This window comes from Cavia porcellus, unplaced genomic scaffold, assembly GCF_034190915.1.
Source record: "Cavia porcellus strain 051 isolate PalLab524CR breed Dunkin Hartley unplaced genomic scaffold, mCavPor4.1 scaffold_9, whole genome shotgun sequence".
In the NCBI taxonomy this organism is placed as follows: Eukaryota; Metazoa; Chordata; class Mammalia; order Rodentia; family Caviidae; genus Cavia; species Cavia porcellus.
Window position 1 is genome coordinate 16050159 of NW_026947492.1, and position 23389 is coordinate 16073547.

At 34.4% G+C, this 23389-nt stretch overlaps 2 pseudogenes; both read right to left on the bottom strand.

The window, feature by feature from the left end:
- Positions 1-3737: 3737 nt before the first annotated feature.
- LOC100735663 (olfactory receptor 10D1B-like) lies at positions 3738-4650 on the bottom strand (annotated as a pseudogene).
- Positions 4651-12180: 7530 nt separating this feature from the next.
- Positions 12181-13131, bottom strand: LOC100735384 (olfactory receptor 8G5-like; annotated as a pseudogene).
- Between the last annotated feature and the right edge of the window lie 10258 nt (positions 13132-23389).

Consider the following 23389-nt stretch of genomic DNA (forward strand, 5'->3'; position numbering starts at 1 on the left):
AGAAGATCCCAGACCCAGATGGATTCACTGCAGAATTCTAAAGAAATACAATGAAGACTTAATGCCAACACTCGTCAAACTCTTCAGTGAATTTGAAAGGGAAGCAATCCTTCCTAAGTGATTCCTGGAAGCAAATATTACACTAGTACCAAAACTGGAGAAAGACCCAACTAAAAAAGAGAACTATAGACCAATATCCCTAACGAACACAGATGCAAAAACCCTCAGTAAAATATTGGCGAATGGGATGCAGCAAATCATCAAGATTATACACCATGAACAAGTGAGATTCATCCCAGGCATACAGGGATGGTTCAACATATGTTAATCAATAAACGTAATCCATCATATCAATAAAGCCAAAAATAAGAATCACACCATCATTTCTATAGATGCAGGAAAAGCTTTGGATAAGGTCCAACATTTATTTATGATAAGAACCCTACAGAAAATTGCAATAGATAGTCTTTACCTCAATGTAATAAAGTCCATCTATGACAAACCAACAGCCAGTATCATAATAAATGGCCAGAAACTGAAGGCCCTTACTTTAAAATCAGGCACAACACAAGGATGTCACTTATCACCACTCCTATTTAACTAAGGACTGAAAGTATTAGCCAGAGCAATTAGACAAGAGAGAAATAAATGGGGTAAAGATAGGAAATAAAGAAGTTAAATTATGATTGTTTGCAGATGACATGATACTCTACATAGAAGACCCCTAAAACTCCATTGAAAAACTCCTAGATATAATAAATAAATTCAACAATGTAGCTGGATACAAAATCAATACTCGGGACTGGGGATTTAGCTCAGCGGCATAAGCACCTGCCTTGAAAGCAGGCGGTCGTGAGTTCGATCCCCGGTACCGGTAAAAAAAATGAAAAAGACAAAAAAAAAAAAAAAAAAAAAAAAAAAAAAACAAAATCAATACTCAAAATCAGTAGAATTCCTATACTCTAACAACAAAATCACTGACAGAGAAATAAGAGAAGCCACATTTTTCACACTAGCAACCAATAAATTGAAATATTTAGGAACTACTCTCATAAAAGAAGTAAAATTTTCCTATATAGGGAAAATTATAATACACTGAAAAAAGAAACTGAAGAGGATCTCAGAAAATGGAAAGACATCCTTTGCTCATAGATAGGAAGAATAAATTTTGTGAAAATGGCCATTCTCCCAAAACTTATACAGATTCAATGCAATCCCAATAAAAATACCATAAAAATACCTCATAGATCTCGAGAAATCACTCCTAAAATTCAACTGGAGTGAGAAGAGACCTAAAATAGCAAGGACATTTCTAAGTAGCAAATGCAAGGCAGAAGGCATCACAATCCCTGACTTGAAGTTATACTACAAAGCAACTGTAGTAAAATCAGCATGGTACTGGAACCAAAATAGATCCGAACATCAGTGGAATAGATTACAAGATACAATCACAACTACAAACACACTCAACTACCTTATCTTAGAGAAAAGGGCCAAACATGTTCAGTGGACAAATGAGAGTCTGTTTAATAAATGGTGTTGGAAAAACTGGTTCAATATCCCAAAAACTAAAACTAGAACCGTGCCTATCACCGTGCACTACAATAAAATCTAAATGGATCAAAGACCTAAATATTAAAACAGAAACACTAAATCTATTGGAAGACAAATTGGGTAAAATATTGAAGACATAGGAGTAGATAGAGAATTCATGAACAGAATTCAAACCGCAAGGGAAATACTTCTCAGAGTTAATAAATGGGATCACCTCTTATTAAAATGTTTCTACATGTAAAAAGAAATCTCGAGCATAGTGAAAAGAAAACCCACAAACTGGGAAAAAACTTCATGAACAGCCCCTCAGACCAAGGATTTCTGTCTAAAACATATAAAGAATTTAAAAAATTCAGACCCCCAAAATTCAAAGACTCAATCCAAAATGGGCATCTGAGATGAATACACAATTCTCAGATGAAGAAATACAAATGGCAAATAAATACATGAAAAAATGTTCATCATTATTAGTCATGGCAGAAATGCAAATTAAGACCACACTGAGATTTCATCTCATTCCTGAAAGAAGACCAAGATGAAGAAAACTACCAACAACAAGTGCTGGAGAGGCTGTGGTGAAAAATGAACTCTCCTGCACTGCTGGTGGGAATTTAGATTGGTGCAAACTTTGTGGAGGTCAGTCTGGAGACTTCTCAGAAAGTTGGGATTGGGATCCCCATTTGACCCAGCTATTCCACTTGTAGGTATATTCCCAAAAGAACTGAAAGCATCATACCACAGTGATATATGTGCACCCACGTTTATAGCAGCACAATTTGCAACAGCCAGGTCTTGGAAACAACCTAAGTGTCCATGAATTGAGGAATGGATAAAAAAAGTTGTGGTATTTTTATACAGTGGAGTATTATTCAGCTATAAAGAAGGATCACATTGAGATATTTATAAATAAATGGGCGCAGCTTGAGACAATACTCAAAAGTGAAATAAATCAAACTCACTTGTATGAATACCAAATAGTTTCCCTAGTGTAAAAAAAGGTAAGAATACATAAAAGTATGTGGTAATCATGATTCCCCATTATAGGGCTTTGAATTCTTATAAAGTTTTCACTCATTAATTGGAATGATTTTATTCTGGGCTACTTGATTTTATTGTCTGTGATGATATGAACAGATATTTTGAAGAAAACAAGACATCATAATAGCTAGTGCTGTTTTAATATCATCTTGTTTTGATGTTCCATCAAACTGTTGTTCTTCTGTCTCCATTGCTTTTATCATGTTGTATCTTATTGGATTTTATTGTATGTGATATTATGTATAAAATTTTTTATAGACAAAGAGATAATATAGAAACTATTGTTCATTTTCTGTTAGCCCTGTAATACTTTCAATCTCTTGAATGGTTTTACACTGTCTTGATATGTTTGATGCTATAGTATTCAAAGTTACACTCTAATATTTCCAGGAAAGAGACACTATAGTAATTACTATTAAGTGAGGGTATATTGTAGTGAAACACTATGTTGCTTAAATTTTTCTGTTCTGACTTGTATTGTTATGCTGTTATGTCCTCTTTTATCTCAGTCTCCCCCCTTTTTAAAATTTAATTTTTTAAAATTATTTTTTAATTAAGGGAAAATGTTAAAAATTAGCAGAATATATTATAGTAACTTTTTTTGATTTTCTATTAACATGATTTGAAGCCCTGTATTGCTCTCACTATCTTGTTTGACTGATTTTACTCTATTCTATTTACTTGATCGTATCAAGTTTGAGGGTATAGGCAACTACTTTGAAGACAATAATATTTACTATGATGTCCATTCGGGTTTGACTATTATCTTCTTTTGAAATCCTGTAATCTCTCCAGAGTTTTGGTTTTATTGCTTTTGTTCTGTACTGTTTTGTTCAATTGTTTTATAAGTTGATGATATAGGCAATTCTTTTTAAGATAGCAAGTGGCATTATTGTATCCATTGTTGATTACCTTGTATTCTGTTTTTACATCGTGTACTATGTCCATCCTTGTGATTTGACTGACTCTGTTTTATTTTGTCACATTTGGTTTTAGAGTCTTGGATATTCAGTGATGCAAAGAAAACCTGCATAAAACTGTTGAAGAGCCTGGAAAGTTTGTTGATGGATGATGCACCATGACAATGGTTTTTAATCTGACCATAATTATTTCATGTCATTAAAATCTTAGTTACTGATCCTCCATCACTTCTCAGGAAGGAAAGCCACTTGCTGAAGCACCTTCCTCAGGGAAGATTTTACTTCCTTATTTCTCAAGCTGTAGATCACAGGATTCAGCATGGAAGTGACCAGATTGTTCAGGTCCTGCACAGTTGCATTAAGCCAAGGGTTTGAAGTTGGCTGCAGATAGATGAGGACCACTGGCATAAAGGAAAGCAGGATGGCCATGAGGTGGGCCCTGCAGGTGGAGAAGGCATGACATTGGCCCTCCTCAGAGCACATATTCAGAATGGAGCAGACAATGCAGCTGTAGGAGGTCAGGATAAGAAGGAAGCAGCTGAGGGGCATGAGGCCAACACTGATGAACCCCAATATCCCCAAGACCATGGTGTCTGCACAAGCCAGCTTCAGCATCACTGGGATATCACAGAAGTAATAGTTCACCTCGTTGGGACCACAGTAAGGCAACTGGAAGGTGAGAGTGGTGAGAAAAGTGGCCTGAATGCAGCCAAAGAAAGGTTCCTGAGGCCAAGATGGCACACACTCTGTGGCTCATGATTATCGCAGCTTAGCATAGAGGGTGACAGATGGCAACCAAGTGGTCATAGGCCATCACTATGTACAGGAAGCACTTGATGCAGCCCAGGAAGTGGAAGAAGAAGAGCTGGGATGCACATGCTGCATAGGAGATGGCTTGACTGTTCCCCAAGAGGTAGAACAGCATTTTGGGGGAACTCACAGAAGGGGGAAAATGTCGCATAGGGATAACTCACATAGAAAGAAGTGCATGGAGTGTGGAGCCCAGGGGAGGACATGAGGTTCCTGACAAGGGTGAAGATGTAGAAGGACAGAAACAAGGCAAAGAGCATGGTCTGCAGACCCTCTGTTACAGAATAACCAGCAGGATAACCTCAGTCACCGCTGAGAGATTCCTCATCCTCCTTAAAATGGGCTTCACAGTGAACCTTTGGCTCCAAAGTGTACATCCTGCTCTCACAGGAAGAGTCTCCCTGATGGATGTGTTGTTTTCATTTTTCATCAATCAACAATCAACCTTCTAATATTAGCAGACATCTACATAAAAACACAAGATCAATAAAATTTCCTTACTACAATATGATTTACTTTTTTGTTTTGGTCCAGTTGGACTAAGATCACTATAGTGATCTTACATCACAACTTCAGATAATAAAAATTACATTCTAAAGAACTCTGAACAGTAATCAGAAAGAGACAAACCGGTAAAGGAAATAAAATCTAGAAAAGAAACCTGAGCAAATGTGAGTTTGTATTGTTTCCTATCTTTTCTCTTTTTGATAAAGTAGGGCTAAAAGTACAGAATCGTGTGGTGGTTACCAGAAATAATGGAAATCCAGTGGTTTACTCATCTTTTGACAAGGGAACCCGATAAAAGGGCCCTTTGTCAACAAAATATGTGAAGGAATCCCTATTACTTCATCTCTCTGTGAATCCCATTTTTCCCTCTTCTTTCTTTTCTTCTGTTTCTCCATTTCTTCATGTTCAGTTGTACCCATGAAGTACTATCATTTTGGGAACAACATACCGATAGTGCAAAAAGTCAAAACTTGTAGAGAAACTTCAGTGGATGGACACTGGATTTCTGAAGGATGGCATGTGTGTGCATATATTTGTTGGTGGGGTGTATAATTCTGCAGAAAAGGGTATCGTGGAAGAGAACATAGTCAAATTTTACTCTAGGCTACAAATACATTTCCAATGAAATACTATAAAGACTCAGGGCATTAAACAACAATTTGAAATATATCAAGGTGTCATATTATACTGGAAGGGCAAAATCTCAAGCTAGTCAGTGATACCTTTGAAGGACAAGCACAATGCAGTAAATTAAAGCTTTTAAAGAGAAACTGACATCGGAAACATTGCTTACAGAAGACAAGAGGAAATACATCTCTGAGTGTAACGACAATGACCACTCACTAAAAACAAATAAATAAAGGAGTAATGATTCATAAAGAATTTTAGCAGAATTGAATCTAAGAAACATAAAAGAAATTTTTCCAGAATTGAAGATGAAATTATTTAACATTTAAATATGAACAAACAAGAATATATCACCAGTTTTAAGAGAGATTACCCACACATTGAAATTATCAAAGATAAACTTTCCGGGAAGAATGGACAAGCATACAAAAAAAATGAATGAAAGGATAGACATTTTCTGCAGGATTGTTTGATATATTAAAACCCATACAGAGAGAAACAGCAGTGTTGAAAATTATAGTTGATGCTTAAAATATCAGAAACTTTTAATTGTAATCACTGTAACAAGGAAGAAAAGCGAAACACAAGGGAATGAAAACAAAGGAATAAAAAACTTTTCAATAACAATGTGTTTATAAATAAATCTCAAAATACTATAATAAATGGTTCTGGAATTAATAAGCAAATTTATCAAGGTAACTGAATAGATAAAAATAACTTACAAAATTTGCATCACTATCTTATAGCACTGATGTCAAGCCTGTTACAAATGAATTTCCAAACTGCAACCCAAAATCCACCTATTTCTCACAAAGTACCAAGCCTGTAACTAAACCTAAACAATGAGATTTTAGTTAGAAAAAAACAACTCATGGACTAACATTTTCTGATTTAAAGGAAAAATAAATAGCACAAGGGCCATAGGACCTCTACCACTTCTAGAAGCTAAATTAAAACTGATATTGCACTAGTAACAACACCAAAGTACACAGTTTAAAAGCTACCAAGATAATGGATAAGAAAGTTGTGGTATTTTTATACAACTGAGTACTACTCAGCTATAAAGAAGGATCACATTGAGATATTTATAAATATATGGACTCAGCTTGAGAACATACTCATAAGTGAAATAAATTAAACTCACATGTATGAATACCAAATATTTCCCTACTTTAAGAAATAATTCAAATATATAAAAGTATGTGATTATCATGATTCCCCATTACATGGCTTTGAAGCCTTATAAAATTTTCACTCATTTGAAATGGATTTATTCTGGGCTGTTTGATATTATTGCCTGTGATGATATGAACAGCTATTTTGAAGAAAACAAGACATCATAATAGCCAGTGCTGATTTAATATCATCTTGTTTTGAAGTCCCACCAAACTGTTGTTCTTCTGTCTCCATTAGTTTTATCATGTTGTATCTTACTGGATTTTATTATATGTGATAGTATAAACAAAAACTTTTATAGGCACAGTGATAATATAGAAACCATTGTTCATTTTCCGTTAGCTGGTTCTTAATACCCTGTAATACTTTCATCCTCTTGAATGGTTTCACACTGCCTTGATATGTTTGACGTCATAGTATACAAAGTTATATTCAAATATTTCAGGCAAAGAGACACTTTGGTAACTACTATTAAGTTCCGTTATCTTGAGGTGAAGCACTAGTTTGCTGAAATTGTTATGCTTTGACCTGTATTGTTATGTTGTTATGTCCTCTTTTATCTCAATCTCCCCCTTTAAAAATATTCATTTATTTTTTATTATTATTTCTTTAATTAAGAAAAAAAGCAGGATATATTGTAGTAACTTTTTTGATTTCCTGTTAACTTGGTTTTAAGCCCTGTATTGCTCCCACTATCTTGTTTTGACTGATTTTACTCTGTTCTGTTTGATAGTATCAATTTTGAGGGTAGTCAACTACTTTAAACGCAATAAAATTCACTATGACGCCCATTCTGATTTGACTGCTACCTTCTTTTTAAGTCCTGTAATGTCTCCAATGTTTAGGTTTAATTGGTCTTGTTCAGTACTGTTTTGCTCAATTTTATTATACCTAATGATATAGGCAATTCTTTTTAAGGTAGCAAGAAGCATTATGGCAGCTGTTGTTGATTACCTTGCATTCTGTTTTTATATCATGTGCTATGTCGATCCTTTGTTTTGACTGACTGCTTTGTTTTGTCTTATTTGGTTATTCTCTTCCAAAAAAAAAGTACTAAGAACTATGGGAGTAATAAAACGCAAAATGTGTAAATGTTGTTGTAAAACAGAGAGGAAAAAAAAGTGCTCTAAAAGATACAACTGCTAGTGTGTTTAGGTTTTTTAAGATAGATGATCACATTACTAAGTTTTTGGTGGATCATTGAACACAGTGTTAAAATAGGTGGCCACATTATCAAGTTTTTGTTGCATCATTGAACACAACTGTTTTCAGTCTCATTGTTTGAATGTCCACTTTGTATGCTTTAATCCTATAACTTGAAAAACTATTTCTAAGATGACAATATGTAATCTATTAACTAGTGATTTTTTACTGATATTTTGAAATTCTGTATTACTTGTACTCTTATACTGTTTTGTTTTTTTCTTTTAAATAAAAAAGCAATAGAAAAAAGCTAGTAAGATATTGCAAACCATTAATAAAAGGATTACTCAAAGCCTGCATAAAAGGAGAAACAAACTGCATTTACAATCAGAAGACTCAGTGTTTATGAAGTGAGTTCCAAACTAACCTATATAATCAACATAGCCAGAATCTGAACCTCAGTCACTATTTTCTTGATATTATAATGCTTATTACAAAGTTTAAATTGACAACAAAACATGTATTAGAAAAATAAATTAAAAATGATAAGTTGGAAAGCTTACATCACTAGATTTTAAAATCTAATATTAACTAAGATCACATATTTATAATGGTCATTAAAATGCAAATAGGGAAACCAAGAAGATATACATATACATAGTCAATTGATTTTTAACAAACTGTTTGAAGGCTAACAAAAATAATCTTTTCATTGTTAATCCTGCAGTGATTTATGGAACAATGGAACCTCTACATAAAAAGCAAAATAAAAGAAAAATCATCAAATTACAATAATACTGTACAAAAGTATACTTTGCATAAATTATAGATTGAAATGAAAAACCTGAAACTAAAATAGTTCTGGAAACAGACAGAATATGTTTGTGATCTTAGTTTGGACAAGTGTATCCAATACACTGAAAGGACAACCCATATTTTTTAAATGATAGTTAAGAATGACTTGAAAATTACAACTTGCTCTGTTGAGGCGAGAAAGATAGTTAAACAATAAAGAGCTGTTATGAACTAAAAGGGTATAAAGAAGTAGAGTAATTGAAAAAAAAAATAAATATAGTAATTGAAGGCAATGAGAAACCCTCACTAGGATCCTGTCACCAAAAATTTTTAAAAAATAGTAACAATAAAAAGACTTGGCTGATGAATTAGTCAATTTAAAATAAGCCTTAGTAATCACAATAGTGTAAATATTATTATTGGATTACAAATACTAAATTCCTATAAAGTGTAACCATTAAGAATTCTGGGAAACTGATATATGGAAAATTTAGATATTATTTCTGATTGACTCAGAATAAAAAATTTAAAAACTTGAAAACTTGGGGCTGGGGATTCAGCTCAGTGTCACAAGCCCCTACCTGGCAAGTGTGAGGTCATGATTTCAGGCCCCAGTAGAAAACAACCAAAAAGAAAACTGCAAACTTCTGTGTGAATCACTAATGAGAGAATTATAAAAATAACTGAGACTGAGAAACCACACGTTCAACAAAGAAATAGCATCCAGGACATATTTATAAACCATTTACCTCCCCGAAGAAAAAAGGGCAAATTATTTAAGCAGACATTTCATTTAAAAATATATAGATGCCAAAAAACCATTAAAAGATATTCAGCATCATTAACAACAGAAATACACATTAAACCACATGTACTAGGATGAGCTGGAAAGGAACCTGACAGAACCTACTGCCATGAGAATACAGACCAACTACTCTTCAACTTCCCTGTGTTTAATTCAAGAGAAGTAAAAACTTATTATTACCCAGAAACATGTCTTTAAGGTACTAAATTTGTAATCCTGTTCATTTTTGAGTCTTTACCAAGAATTATCCTAAAAAACTAAAACTCCAGACGCTTCCAAAATTGGGATTCTGTTAAGAAATCTGTCAAATCTGTCAAAGGTGAGGAAAAAAATACAAGCATATATATTTTCCACAGAAACAATGGCAGTATTTTCTACTGTGCTGTAAAAGGCAACCTAAGTCGTATTCTCTAGTTCTCAGGAGACGACAGCAGCCCAGGCTTAGGAATTGAGATTCAATATTTCTATAAGGTGTCATGGACACCTGCTGTGGGAACTTGAATAGATTTGTTCCCTTTGGGTCACCCCCTTCCAATCTACTGTGTGACTTTCTCATGACTCAATCATTGCTTGCTTAGAGGGAGAAATTACAATTAACCATATTCACCATTCAAGTAGAGTAGTAGGGAGATGCTTTAAATTGCAAAGTGCCTGCACCCCTTTCTAGTTTGTTCATTTGGAGAATGGACTCCATCTAGATTACAGGCTTCATACTTCTAAATTAACAAGAGTTATTTATCCAGCTTGTGTTACTGCTGTTACTCATTTTACTCTCACATAAACATAGAGAGGTAATTAAACACAACATCATGATTATTAATCTGAATAGTGAAATCAATTAAGAGTATGAAATATGTCTTCTCTAGTCCTCTTTATTTCTTTATACAAGTCCTAGTTTCTTATCTACATTTTTTATTCAAGAAAGGAGAAAGGGAAGGAAGGAGAGATGGGGAAGTAAAAAGAATTAAGATGTCTTATGTGCATGTGTGTGTCCCCATAATAGATGTAACTGTTACGTACTGCAAATGCATACTTATCAAACATATCTAAAAAGAAAAATTTTAAGAATGTTAGTAACTAGAAACCTTCTGAAATTTAAGAAGTTTTCTACTGTGACAATTTCAAGTTCACAATCAGATATATGTAGAGCATGATTTGAGCACCTTTTGAGAACTAAATGAATGCTGTTCACCTAAAAATGTACAGTAAATTAAAATGTCCCTGAAAAGATTTTTAATATTAATAACGTTGGTAGAAAATCTAAATTAGATAAATTTTCTGCATAGAATTATGCATGAAAAGTAGACAAGACAAGACAGACAGAAAGAGAAAGAAAAATAAAGAAAAATTTAGATAAATTTGTGATTGAGTATAAACAACATGCTATGATAGAATGTAAATGATGAATGTATTTTAGTTTTTTTCAATTTTTATTTATGATTTCAGGACCTGTAGTATGACACAGTTGACATAAAATTGTCTCTCTATACTTAAACACGTAGCTTAGTAAGGATTTTTTCCCTGATCACATGCATAGATAAATAATTACATGTAAATGTATACAACTGACATAAAGACATCATCATTTACATATGTGAAAATATATATATATTTCATCATCAACATTTTCCCCTTCATCTGTCCCAGGTAAATAACTATCTGCCTCAGTGAGACCATGCTTTTCAGTGAGATATAAGCACTCTAGAAATTTTTCATTCAAAAGTTATCACACTTGAGACTTGATTTACTACAGGAGTAACCCTATGCTAGTATTTCAATATATGTTTAAAAATTAGTTACAAATAAGTTCTCAGACTGATTCTTGAAGAATTTTCAAAACTTGGACATAAAGTGTTTGAATTAAAAATAAACAAGTTGGAGGATTTAGCCCAAAGGCATAAGCACCTGCCTTGCAAGCAGGCAGTCGTGAGTTCAATCCCCAGTACTGATAAAAACAAAAAACAAATAAAAAGTGTGAAAAAAAAAGTGAACAAGTTGTGTGTAGCAGTTGAGTGAACTCATGAGTGGGAGCTATGTTGGGTGTGCAGGTTTCACACAATCACTGTGCAGGCCACATAAATATTAAATAAACCAAGAGCTTATTGCATACTGGTGCTCCCCAGGGAATGGGACTGTGACTGAGAGCACACGTGCAAGACAGATGTGGAGGCCACAGTCCATGCAGACCTCAGCTACAACCAGGCTCTTATAAAGTGAGAATAATAAAAGGCAAATGGCGACCCATTAGACTTGGCATATCACAGCATGTACATGGGTCGACAACAGATTTTAAACTGTGTTTAGTTTTTACTAAGTCAGAGAAACAGGAATAACCTTAAAGAAGACCAGGGATTGATTATGGTGGGGAAATACTTGCCTAGCCTAGAGCCAGACAAAGCTAACGATTACAGGCATAGCATTGAGTTGATTCATGTTGTTTTTGGAGTGTGTAGATGAAGAGTGAGCACCAGTCACTGCTGGAAGATGGTGTTGTCACTGTGCCAGGACTATGGAATGAACACATGAAGAAAATGGAGAAAGTGATGGAGATGGCCTTAGGGGATTTACATAATCATGTCATGCTCTGTTACTTCTTTTAGTCTGTGTCTTAGTTATACTTGTGAGATAATCTAGAGAGAAATAGTATTAAAAGGAATATGATAATAAGAAAAAATGTCAACAGAATCCCAACATGTGAAAAACATTTTTACAGACTAAAAATGACACATATTAATTCATGTAGTAAAATAGTCAAAGCCTTGAGTCTCATGATGTGTATGAAAGATGTCTTCCATAGTACTTTGTTCACAGGAATATTCTTCTCTCTAACATCTTCAGAGCAACATTGACATCTTTATTCCTTCGCCTATAGATGAGGGGGTTCAGCATGGGGACAACAATAGTATAAAACACAGAGGACACTTTCCCCTCGTGCATGGAGCTGAATGTTGATGGATTCAGATACACAAATGCAGCAGAACTGAAGAATACAGCAACAGCTGAGAGGTGGGAGCTGCAGGTGCTGAAGGTTTTGGACCCGCCTGCGGTGGAGCAAATGCTGGCTATGATGAAGATGTAGGAGCTGAGAATGGTCAGGCTGGGAAAAGGATATTAATTCCACTAAAGTATCAATAACTCATTGATTTAAATACCGCAACAAGAGAACTTCAGGATGGAAATTAGATCACAGAAATAGTGGTTGATCATATTCAACTTGCAGAAATAAACCCTAACCAAGCAGCCTGTGTGAATCAATGCACAAACCACACCTAATGCATACACCGCTGAAATCAGGGAAATGCAACCCTGGTGAGACATAGTCACACTGTAAAGGGCTACAGATGGCAACATAGCCATCATAGGCCATTGCAGCCAACACGTGACACTCTGAGATAGCAAAAAACAAGAAAAAGTAGAGTTTTATCATGCACACGGAGTAGGAGATGACATTCTTCTCTGTCACAAAGCTGACCAGCATTTTGGGGATGATAACAGTGGAATGGCAGAGGTCAATGAAGGACAGAATGCTGAGGAGATAGTACATGAGTGTGTGCAGGTGAGCACTGAGCCCGATCAAGGTGATCACGCCCAGGTTCCCCACCACTGGGAACACTTAGATTCTCGGGAAGAGAAGGAAGAGGGGCAGCTGAAGCTCTGGCTGCTCTGAAATCCCACCCAGGATGAATTCAGTGACTGTGGAAAGGTTTCTGGCTTCCATGTCTTCTGTGCAGTTTCTGAAGGGGAGAGAAAAGTCATTGCTGGAGGGATGTGATTGCTGTACCTCTTTGGGGGATAAGGTGCCTTCTTGGTTTCTATATGATTGTTTCAGTCTGGTCAATTAATTAAGCAGAATTTGTATCAATTTAATATCTATTAATATGCTTTTTCAAATGTATTAGAATTTTTATATAGAATAATTTCCTTATGTGTGTAATAATTCAGAATCTTCAGGCTGTTATGGCTTGAACATTTCAATAATTTCAAGCCAATATATCTGACTTGAGTATTGCAAACTTAAACATATAGAGATGTTCATGAATTATAGTGATTTAGATCTGATGAGAACAAGTTCTATTGGCCACAGTGTTGCACAGAGAGAACTAATTTTGGTAAGAGTGAACAGAGATCTCATTATTTTGAAATTTTCCACTTTCATACAATATTAAGAAATTAGGATTTCTGCATAAAATAATGTGCCCTTCAAATATTATTAAAAAGAATCAACACCTGCAACAATCATTGTACAACTCTATCAGGCTGTAGTAGCCACACTTAGCTATTTGTGGTTGTTTCATATAACAATTACCCTTGATTTCCTTTGAGGGAAACAGGACTATTCATTTAACATCTAAGTCTTGAAGTCAAAGCTACTGTGTTCACATCCCAACCTCATCTTTTATTCATTGATACCATAGGACAAGTAAAATGACCTGCTCGCCTCATGATTTTTAAATCTTTAAGAAAACAGTATTAACTAATTTATAACTGGAAAGAGATTTATCAATCAGAAAGTAAACATAATTGTCACTGCATTAATACACATTAACACTGTACCAACTAGAAAGTGAGGTACTTATTGATTCCAAATTATAGAAGGAAAAATCTTAGTATTTCTGTTTTTTGTTGTGAATTAGAAAACAGAAAGTGGAGACACACAATTAGGAAACTTAGAATCATAATCATTTATGATTATATGTTTAATCTAATTTTTAAAATTATAAATTTGGCCTCCTATTCTATTAAACATTGAATAGATATTTTAACTATGTCATACAACAGTAAAGTTCCAAGTGATTTAAACCTGAATGTTAAACAGGATGAAATATCGAATAGCTACTTATAATTACTTCATTCCCATCTCTACATATGTCTTCGTTTACGATTTCATCTTCTTTGCCTAACTTCTTAAAATGCAATCTTAAATTAACACTTTGTGTTCTTTTTCCTATGTTCGTATACATTATCAATTTCCTTGTCAGTCTCAATAAGTTACATCTCAAAAGTTTTTATGTATTAAACTTACAATATCATTCAGTTCAAAATATTATATAATTTGTTTCATTTTTTCACTGTCATGTATTATGTAAAAGAGAACTGGCAATTTTATATATGTTACAGGTTTTTTCCTATTCCTATTTTAAAAATCTCTCAACTTCATTGTGGTCAATGAACACACACTAAATTTTATAATATTGTCAATTCCTGAGGTTTACTTTTTAATACAGAATCACCAGGTTTTATACATTTTCCAATGCATTTTAAAGACTATACTGTCTAGTTATGAGAAGATACACACACACATACATACATATATATGTGTGTGTGTGTATTTATTTCAGTTATTCTTAATTCACCAATTATGCTTGTATGCTTTATATGTTTTATGACATTTTCATCTGGTGCTGCGATAATTATTCAGCAAATTATGCTAAATATACCTCTAAAATTCCTTATTTTTTTCTCCCTCAGATGTTCACATTTTAGGTTGAACCCTTTGTCATTCTGAAATAGCCCAATTTATATTTGATAACGTGTTTTGTTTAACAGGAATTTTACTCTGATTTTAATTAATAATAGCACTCATCTTGGTTAATGGTTGCATACCATTCCTCATCTCCCATTAGATTTTTTGTATTCTTACATTAAACTGCATTTAAAAAAATCTACAAACAAATTTTAAAACAGTGTTACAGAAAGTATTAACAAGGTAGCATCAAAGCCCTAGAAATAAAAGCAACAAGATACACACAAGGTTTACACACAGAAACTTAAATCACTTTGAGTCAAAGTTGAAAGACTTAAGGGGGAAGATTCACCATGTTGATGGATTAAAAGATTCATTATTACGAAGACAATCAAACACATGTTTAGATTCAAATCTTATTCCTGGATATAATACTTAATCAGATAACCAACACCTTAAGTCAATGGTAGAATCTTGAAGGAATCATTTAGCCTTTAGAATTTATGGAAAAATGTAGTTTTAGTCTACTGTTTTGTAGAATCAAAATGTTGATTCTCAAAAATTTACTAATACTGGGCTTTCAGAACAGGTGGGTGTAATAATCTGCTGTCCTTGGAATCATAAACACTGATTTGTGGCTGTGTCTTGGATCAATATCATATATAAGATCAGTAAATGCCCATGTTTCTACAGCCAGCAGGTCCCAGAGAAAGGAATTTTATGACAGAGCCAACATTTTAGTTCCTCAGTGTGAATAGGACACAGACAGAGTTTAGGTAGAGGGAGTGTTGTTTTACAACAAGATGTGGAATATATTTGAGTACAAAGACAACATACTATAACAGAGATTTCTCGGTATAGGTGATCATTAAGGTGTCTCATGGAGATTATTGCATCTAGTAATGCATGGTGAAAGCTACACATTTATAAATACAAACAGCTTTCTGAATCGCTTCCCTTGGCCCTGTTCCCCAGACAACTTCATCTCTGTAGAATTTGGTCATTTGTTTTTACTTCTTGTAAAGATAATCTCCATAGCTCTAATTGATTGGTTCACATAGAAAAAAGCTAATTTTATATAAACCCAAGTTCTTTGCATCCCAAAAGTGAAGAATAAATTTGAGAACAACAGGTAGAATTTATAAGGATGTTTATCAAAATTAAAAAACAATGAAGGGAAAAAAAAGTGCTAAACATTTTCTTTGTCTTATCTTTACATAGGGCATGGGGACTTATTTCAAAAGAAGCGAGTTCAAAGGGTTCAAAAGACAACTAATAACCTTGCATATCAAGTGTTGTCTCAAAATCCACTGGAAGTCCAGAAATCTGAGGTTGTGAGGGGCTGTCAAACAGCTTAGCATAGCTTCTTCCAGGAGAAAGGGTTCTCCTCTCCTTTTTATATTGCTTCTTTCCGTGTTTATCTTTGTATCTCTAACCTTGGCTTAGCTGCTTGAGTTAGCTAAGTTACTCAAGTGGGCTCTTATTTTTTTTTTTTTTTTTTTTTTTTTTTTTTTGTGGGACGCTGTAGTTGGGGTGTTCTGACTTTGTTACTCATGATCAGTAAACTACTACATTAATATGCTTATAGTTAGCAATAGTATCATATCCACTGTCAGGTAAGATTGATTACCAGTTAAACTGGTACCACTTCTTTCTCAGTCGAATACTTGAAAACTGTAATATATTTCAGACATTTCCCTGCAAGCTCCTGGAATTTTGCAAATCTTCTCAAAAGTCTATCAATTTTCAAAATTCATATGTAAAACGATTTTGGCAGTTACAGTGTTAGGGTAGGCTTGCTCAGGCCTTACCAGACTTAGTAAATCCGAATCGCTAAAGATAAAATTCAGAAAGTTACACTCTCTCAATAGTAAAATAAAATAAACTCTCAAATATGATTAGCTATATTTAGGAAAATAGTTGAAACAAGCAAGTTGAAACTAAACGAACAAAAAGTACTTGTTAACTTCTAAATTTAGTTTAAATAAAAATCCTTCACAAACAATACATCCTGGTTGAGAAAATTCATATGGAAATGAGACAGCCAAGACCCCAAAGTCCTGTTTTTCTTGCCTTCTGGGACCTGTAGTTTAGATCCGGTTTGTCACACCCTTCTCCTTCCCTCCTTTTGCCTCCTCTGCCCTCCCGTGGGCTGCAGCCCTGCCTTCTGTGGCTTCCCTGGCTGCCTGGCAGCCCAGTGTTCTCCATTCTGGCTCTCAGCGTGGGTGCAGTGCCAGTGTCAGTTTTCCCTCCTCATCTCCTGCCATTTCAGGTGCTACTCTTGCCATTTTAAATAAACAAGCGGGCAACCAGGTGTGGCTAAGATCAGGGAGGGAGATACCTGGGACCATATTTAACATTCTTACCTCCCCGTCCCCAGCTAGCATTCCAGAATCTTCCCTGATTTCCACCCCACCCCTTCATAGGATCCCACCAGGACAGCTCAGCCTGGCCTGGATCCCCGAGCCAATCAGGCCTGCAGCTGCTCTACAAACAGCACTCTGAGCACCTCTCAATCAGTCTAGGAGACCCCTCCACTGTACTGACTCCTTGTGATGCAGCAGGGGTCCTTGAAAAATAAATAGTGGTAAGCATTGGGGGCTGTTGGCTCTGATAAGCTCCAGACACCAGCAGTGAGATAAAACTGACAGCAGACATCAGAGCCTGGCAGAGGGGAAATGCCGTGCACAGCTCTGTCTCAACAGAGCACAGGGACCTCATGCTGTTTGGCAACAAGACATAAAAGCATCACTTCTTTTTCTTCTTCTTCTTCTTCTTCTTCTTCTTCTTCTTCTTCTTCTTCTTCTTCTTCTTCTTCTTCTTCTTCCTCCTCCTCCTCCTCCTCCTCCTCCTCCTCCTCCTCCTCCTGCTCCTCCTCTTCCTCTTCTTCTTCTTCTTCTTCTTTTCCTTCTCATTCTCCTTCTCCTTCTTCTATTTATTCATTTTTAAAGAAATTGATAACAATCATACAACATTTTGAAACAAGATCATAGTAGCGTAACAATGCTTTGTACATTAGGTATTGTTATCTTCAAAGTAGTTGCTCATGTTACGAAACATAATGAAGCCCATGGAAAACTATACGGTGAAAAAAATTGGAAAGTTGGAATTCACTTAAAAGTATTATTGAAATACTATAGTGGATTGGTCTTAATTGCTTTTTTATTATACAATAATTGCCATAAGCTATAACATAGTTTCCAAAACCATGTGCCATAGAATTGAATTTCTTTCAATATGTCATTATGGCATAGAATTGTTTTCCTTAGCTCTTAGAGAAGACGTACCTGTAATACCCAAAAATTCTTAGATACCACCATTTGCCATAAACTATTTACTACTTACACGATATGCTCAATTTTCACAGTACTTGCACTGGTATAAGTATTACTGTTTCACACACATGCAGGAGGTTAGCAAGACCTGTGCTGAGACTAGTGCGTTATATTTTCAGCTATGAATTAATTTATATGTGTGGACACTGACAAGATAGAGCATACAGAGAAACTGGTGAAGATATTGCAAAACAAACAATGATAATCCACTAGAGAATGGGAAAAAAGGATTTTAAGTGATTTTATAATAATACTATCACTTCTCCAACCTTACATAGCCCAAGATGTCTTCCTCTTCCTTTGCAATGACAATTTTGGCTTCTTTGAATTCCTATAGTCTGTCACATTTACTCAGTTGTTCACATTTTTATTTGCTGTTGCTTATACCCCAAATGATGTTAGCAGACACCTTCTCTGTTGTCTGGTAAATATTTATTTCCTTTTGTATTTCATCTAAAATTATATTCATCTTTGTTATCCTTGATTGGACCTTTCAGCTACTTGCTCTGATTGCTTTAATTTCTAAAGAGCATTTTCTTCCCTAAGGGGCTCTTCTTGTGATGTCCCAGTTTACCTCAGACTCCTGGGCTCAAGTGATCCTCCTGTTCCAGTCTCCCAAGAGCCAGGTCTGTAACCAGCAGCAACTAACTCTGACCTACCTTATAAGGCTGACAGTATCTCAGAGATCTCCTCCTATGACTTGCCAGTAACTGTTACACTTCTGACACGTAACAGGAAGTGTAAAAAATAACAATAAATAAATAAATACAGGAACATTTGCCTGAGGTTTCACAATGGTTATTATTGGACCTAATTAATAGTTCCAAATCAGAGCCACAGAGTAAGAAACTCACCATTGTATGTCTGATGCCTTAATGTCAAATTTTGCTTGCAGTTTTCTCTCTTTGACCTGTAGAAGAATGGCATGAACGCTGCCAGTGAGAGTCCCAGGCACCCAGTTTGGAGCAGTGAGTGCATGGTCTGGCCTCAGTCCAGAGTATTTAATCCTATCTGCATCACAAGTCAGCAGCTTGAAATTTAACTTTTAGTTTGTACATTTCCATCTTCATGTTGTTAAACATTTCTCTCTTTCACAGTCACCTGGAATGTTCTGATTGCTGTGTTTTGAGGCTTTTCCTTGGTTTAAGTAAGCCAGGCACCAAATATCACAGAAAGAAATAGTTTCCAGGCATTTTTGTTTCTTGGGAATAAAGCTCCTGGTGACAGGGAAGGAGGGGATGAGGAGGACTGCAACTTAAATTTTTCTAATTCTCTACTATTTCTTTAAATGGATTCTTGTGAATGTTAACTTGTTAATTACAATAAAGATTTGTGCATACAGATCAGCCATGGTCTTTCTAAAAATGCATGTCCTGAATTACTGAGTCTTAGTAGATTTTGAGACTACATGGATTACCAGCTCCTAGAAGATGTCACTGGTTCTCAAACACGTTGTGATTAACAGGTTTTATTTTTATATTTGATTGATCTATTTTTGTGTGTGGTTCTGGGATCAAACTCAGGACCTTGAGCCTGTAAGACAAGAATTCTGCTACTGTACTACATCCCTAGCTCCGAACAGATTTCACAGGAGCAAGCCATTTACCAGTAAGTTACATAGTACGGGCAATTGGATTGATGATTTTAAAATCATTAATTAAATTACATGTGGTTCTCATGTGTATTATCAATAACTTTTCCATTACCAAGGAACTGTCTTGATAATTTGAGCAATCACAGGAGGTAATAGAATGTCCTGTATTTAACTCGTGGACTTTTACCACTCTAACCTGGGCAGCAGTGGATTATGATTCATATATGCTAACTTGATTTCATGGTTGAAGTCAGAGCTGCTTAAATTCTCAAAATACTAAAAGAGTTTCACAAAATGAACTCTAGCTATCTTCTATACTGATCAGTGTCTTTTGTCTTTAATAATTTATACTTTATGTGTATTGCTATAAAAGTTAAAAATATGATAACTTCTGGATTAGTGAAATTTGTATGAGATACAATTAGAAATTTCAATCTGTTTCAGTTCTAGTCGACTATATGATGCTGCTCTTTAGAAGACAGTGAATATTACTTTAGTTATAATGTGCAAAATAATCGATTTTAGAAAAAAGAAATGCATAGACTTAACAGTTGAGATCATAGGACTAGTATGTTCAGTGTGTAATAAGATAAATTATATGAGATTGAAAAACTTAAAAATTCCAGAAAAAATATTCTGAAAACCTTATCATTTGGAGTGTGGTTGGAAGAACTAAAGTTAATTTAGCTAACAAAGATACAGTCCATTTAAAATGCTGCAACTGCCATCAATGTTGAATATATTCTTTTATTTTTTAGATTCATTTTTTATTAGTACATTAGTATTTATGTTTGTGGTGTGGAGTTTGTGTACATAACACTTCTTAATCCCTTTTTTCATCCTCTTTTCTTCTTCTCTGTTCCCTCTCCTTCTCTCTCTTGATATTTTTCCCATTTAGAAAGATCTACCTCCACCCAAAAAAGATCTATCTCCCTACTGTACTCTATCACATATTTTACCCTCTATTTACTCTTTGAATTTGTCCCATAAAAGAAAAAAATGCATTATTTAAATTTGTGTGCCTAATTTAATTTATTTAAAGTTATGGTCTCCAAGTACATCCATTTTCCTACAAATGACTCAAGTTTAGCTTTCTTTATGGTAGAGTAATACTACACTGTATATAAGTACTGCATTTTTCTTACCCCTCCAAGATTTAGTTACTATGAATTGTGCTGTCATAAACATTAGTATGTATATGTCACTGCAGTCTGAAGTCTTTGGTTGGGTTCCGTTTTTTTGTTGTTGTTGCTGTTTGGTTTTTTTGTTTTTGTTTTTGTTTTCATAATCTAAAAGACAGATACAATACAAACTGCTAATAAGATTTGAAGACATACCTTATTTCACAACAAAAATCTTACCAATAGGTCCAACTGTGAATGGAAGTAGATATCTTAATATGTGTTAGTTACTTACAGTCAAATATGTTACAGCCCAACCGATAGCAATCACTGAGAAGATGATGATCAAGGACATTGTACAGGGTGGGGGAAGGTGGTTAAATCATCTTCAAAATTTCTTCCAATTATAATATTTCCTGAGGTTAAAATTACTAACAGTAACTTGTATTAAAATAGACAAACCAATGTTCAAACATCAGCTCTAACTCGTATTTGCTATGTGGCTGTAGAAAAACTACTTTCACTTTGCATCTGATTAATAATAATACAAATGCACACACACATACATGCAACATACTTAAGATAGTTACACTACTGATTTGTACTTGTTCACTGAAAAGAAAGTTTTGTGTTTGTTTGATCAGTCTTTCATGCCTATATTTTGTAATATGAGCAATTGCATTGAAGATAATAAGCAACTTATTAACCATTGTTACTCTGCTACTGTCTTGTTTTGAATTTTCATTCATTGTTTTTATTATTTTTCCTATTAAAATAAACTATGTAAGTATTTTCTGTTATGAATATTAAATAGAATGATGCTTGCAAGGTGTGTATTATTTTTTTTGCTCTTTGTAAGAACTTAACAAATGTTATAATCGTTATTCTTATTGTAAATCATTGTGTTTCTCCCTGAAACATCTTTCATTTCTCAAACATTTTCATTTCAAAAAATAGCAATGGTAGTTGATTTACCTCTGTGTCTGTTCCTTGAAAGTCCTATCTACCTTAATTCCCTTTAATATAGATAAATTCAGGATATTTTTACCAAACATCAAACTAAAAACCATCATCCTTTCATGATACCCAAATACAGATCAAACCAATCATTCTACCTTTGAAAAATTTTTGTAATCTGACAGAGAGTATGTAGAGTATATCTGATAGCTCAAAAAATATCCCATTCTTTGGCTGAACCATAAGAAATCATTTAAAAGTTTCTCAGTTTTGTTTTCTTTCAGATTTTCTAATTCTCCAAACTTTCCATCCTGTTAAATGCTACTTAACAGCTAAAGAGCAGCCACAAAGGGTTTAACAAGACCATTTCTTATGTACTCTTCAATACACTTCTCAAGTTTATGTTTAATATTATTTAATTTTCTATTGTCATGAAATATTGACTATATTTTTACACTGGATTATAAATTGAGTATCGTGCCTACCAGTATCTAGCATATAGAAAGTCTCAATAAAAATGTTACGTCGAATTTCTGAAAGAAGTTTACAGATAAGTTAGTGTTAGCTTAATCTTAAAAACAAAACCTTTTTCCCTATTTCTTTAAATGAGAAAGCATGCAGTGTGTACTTCCTTTAATATTCCAGGACATGCTAAATATAAGGGAAGGAGACATCATTAGGCTTTATCAGTACTGGAATGTGGGCAGGTAGAGAGGTAAACAGTCATGTGAATCACTATGTGCCCTGGCAGTGCTGGTCATATAGAGGATCCCAAGGTTGTAAAAGTCAGCGATTAGAACACAGATGAACCTCTTTTTATTTCTGCAAAGTTATATGGAATTTCACTGCACTCTGGGATTAAAGGCTGTTAAGAATATTAGAAGAGAACACTGAATACTGAACTTTCAAGGTTCTTTGGTGCTGATGAGATCATAGCTTAATAGTTTCCTGTAGAATTATACTGAGTTATTTGTGTGAACACATAATAAAGCTAATGTCCCAGAACTACAAATCCTCTATGAGGACTGACTGGGTATAATGTTATATTTAAACATAAATATTCAAATATGCTCAAAATATAAAGTGTGCGAATTTATTATAAGCACAGTGATAATAACTTCCTGCCAGAATCATGTCCCCACATTATCAACTCTTGGGAAAATAAGCAGAGTTTTCCTTTATTGCCGTTTTTTCCTATTACTTAATATTTCACATCACTATTATTTGTTTGTTTTGCTGACTATGATTTAGAAACTAGAATGTGCCATTGTTAGGACTCCAGAATGATATCTATATAACGAAAAATTCAGAATTTCAGTACACATACAAAGATCTTTAACAAAATATTAGCAAATTAAATTGAATAATGTATTAAAAAGATCACTTACCTTGGTCAAGTGAAATTCATCCTAGGGTTTGATGGTTCGATAGACTCTACTGAATAAATGTGAAAAAATCACCTCCTCATAATCAAGGGCAAATTTTTACTACTTTCAAAAATGAAATTTAAAAAATGAGAAAAAAGAAGATACCCTATTTGTCC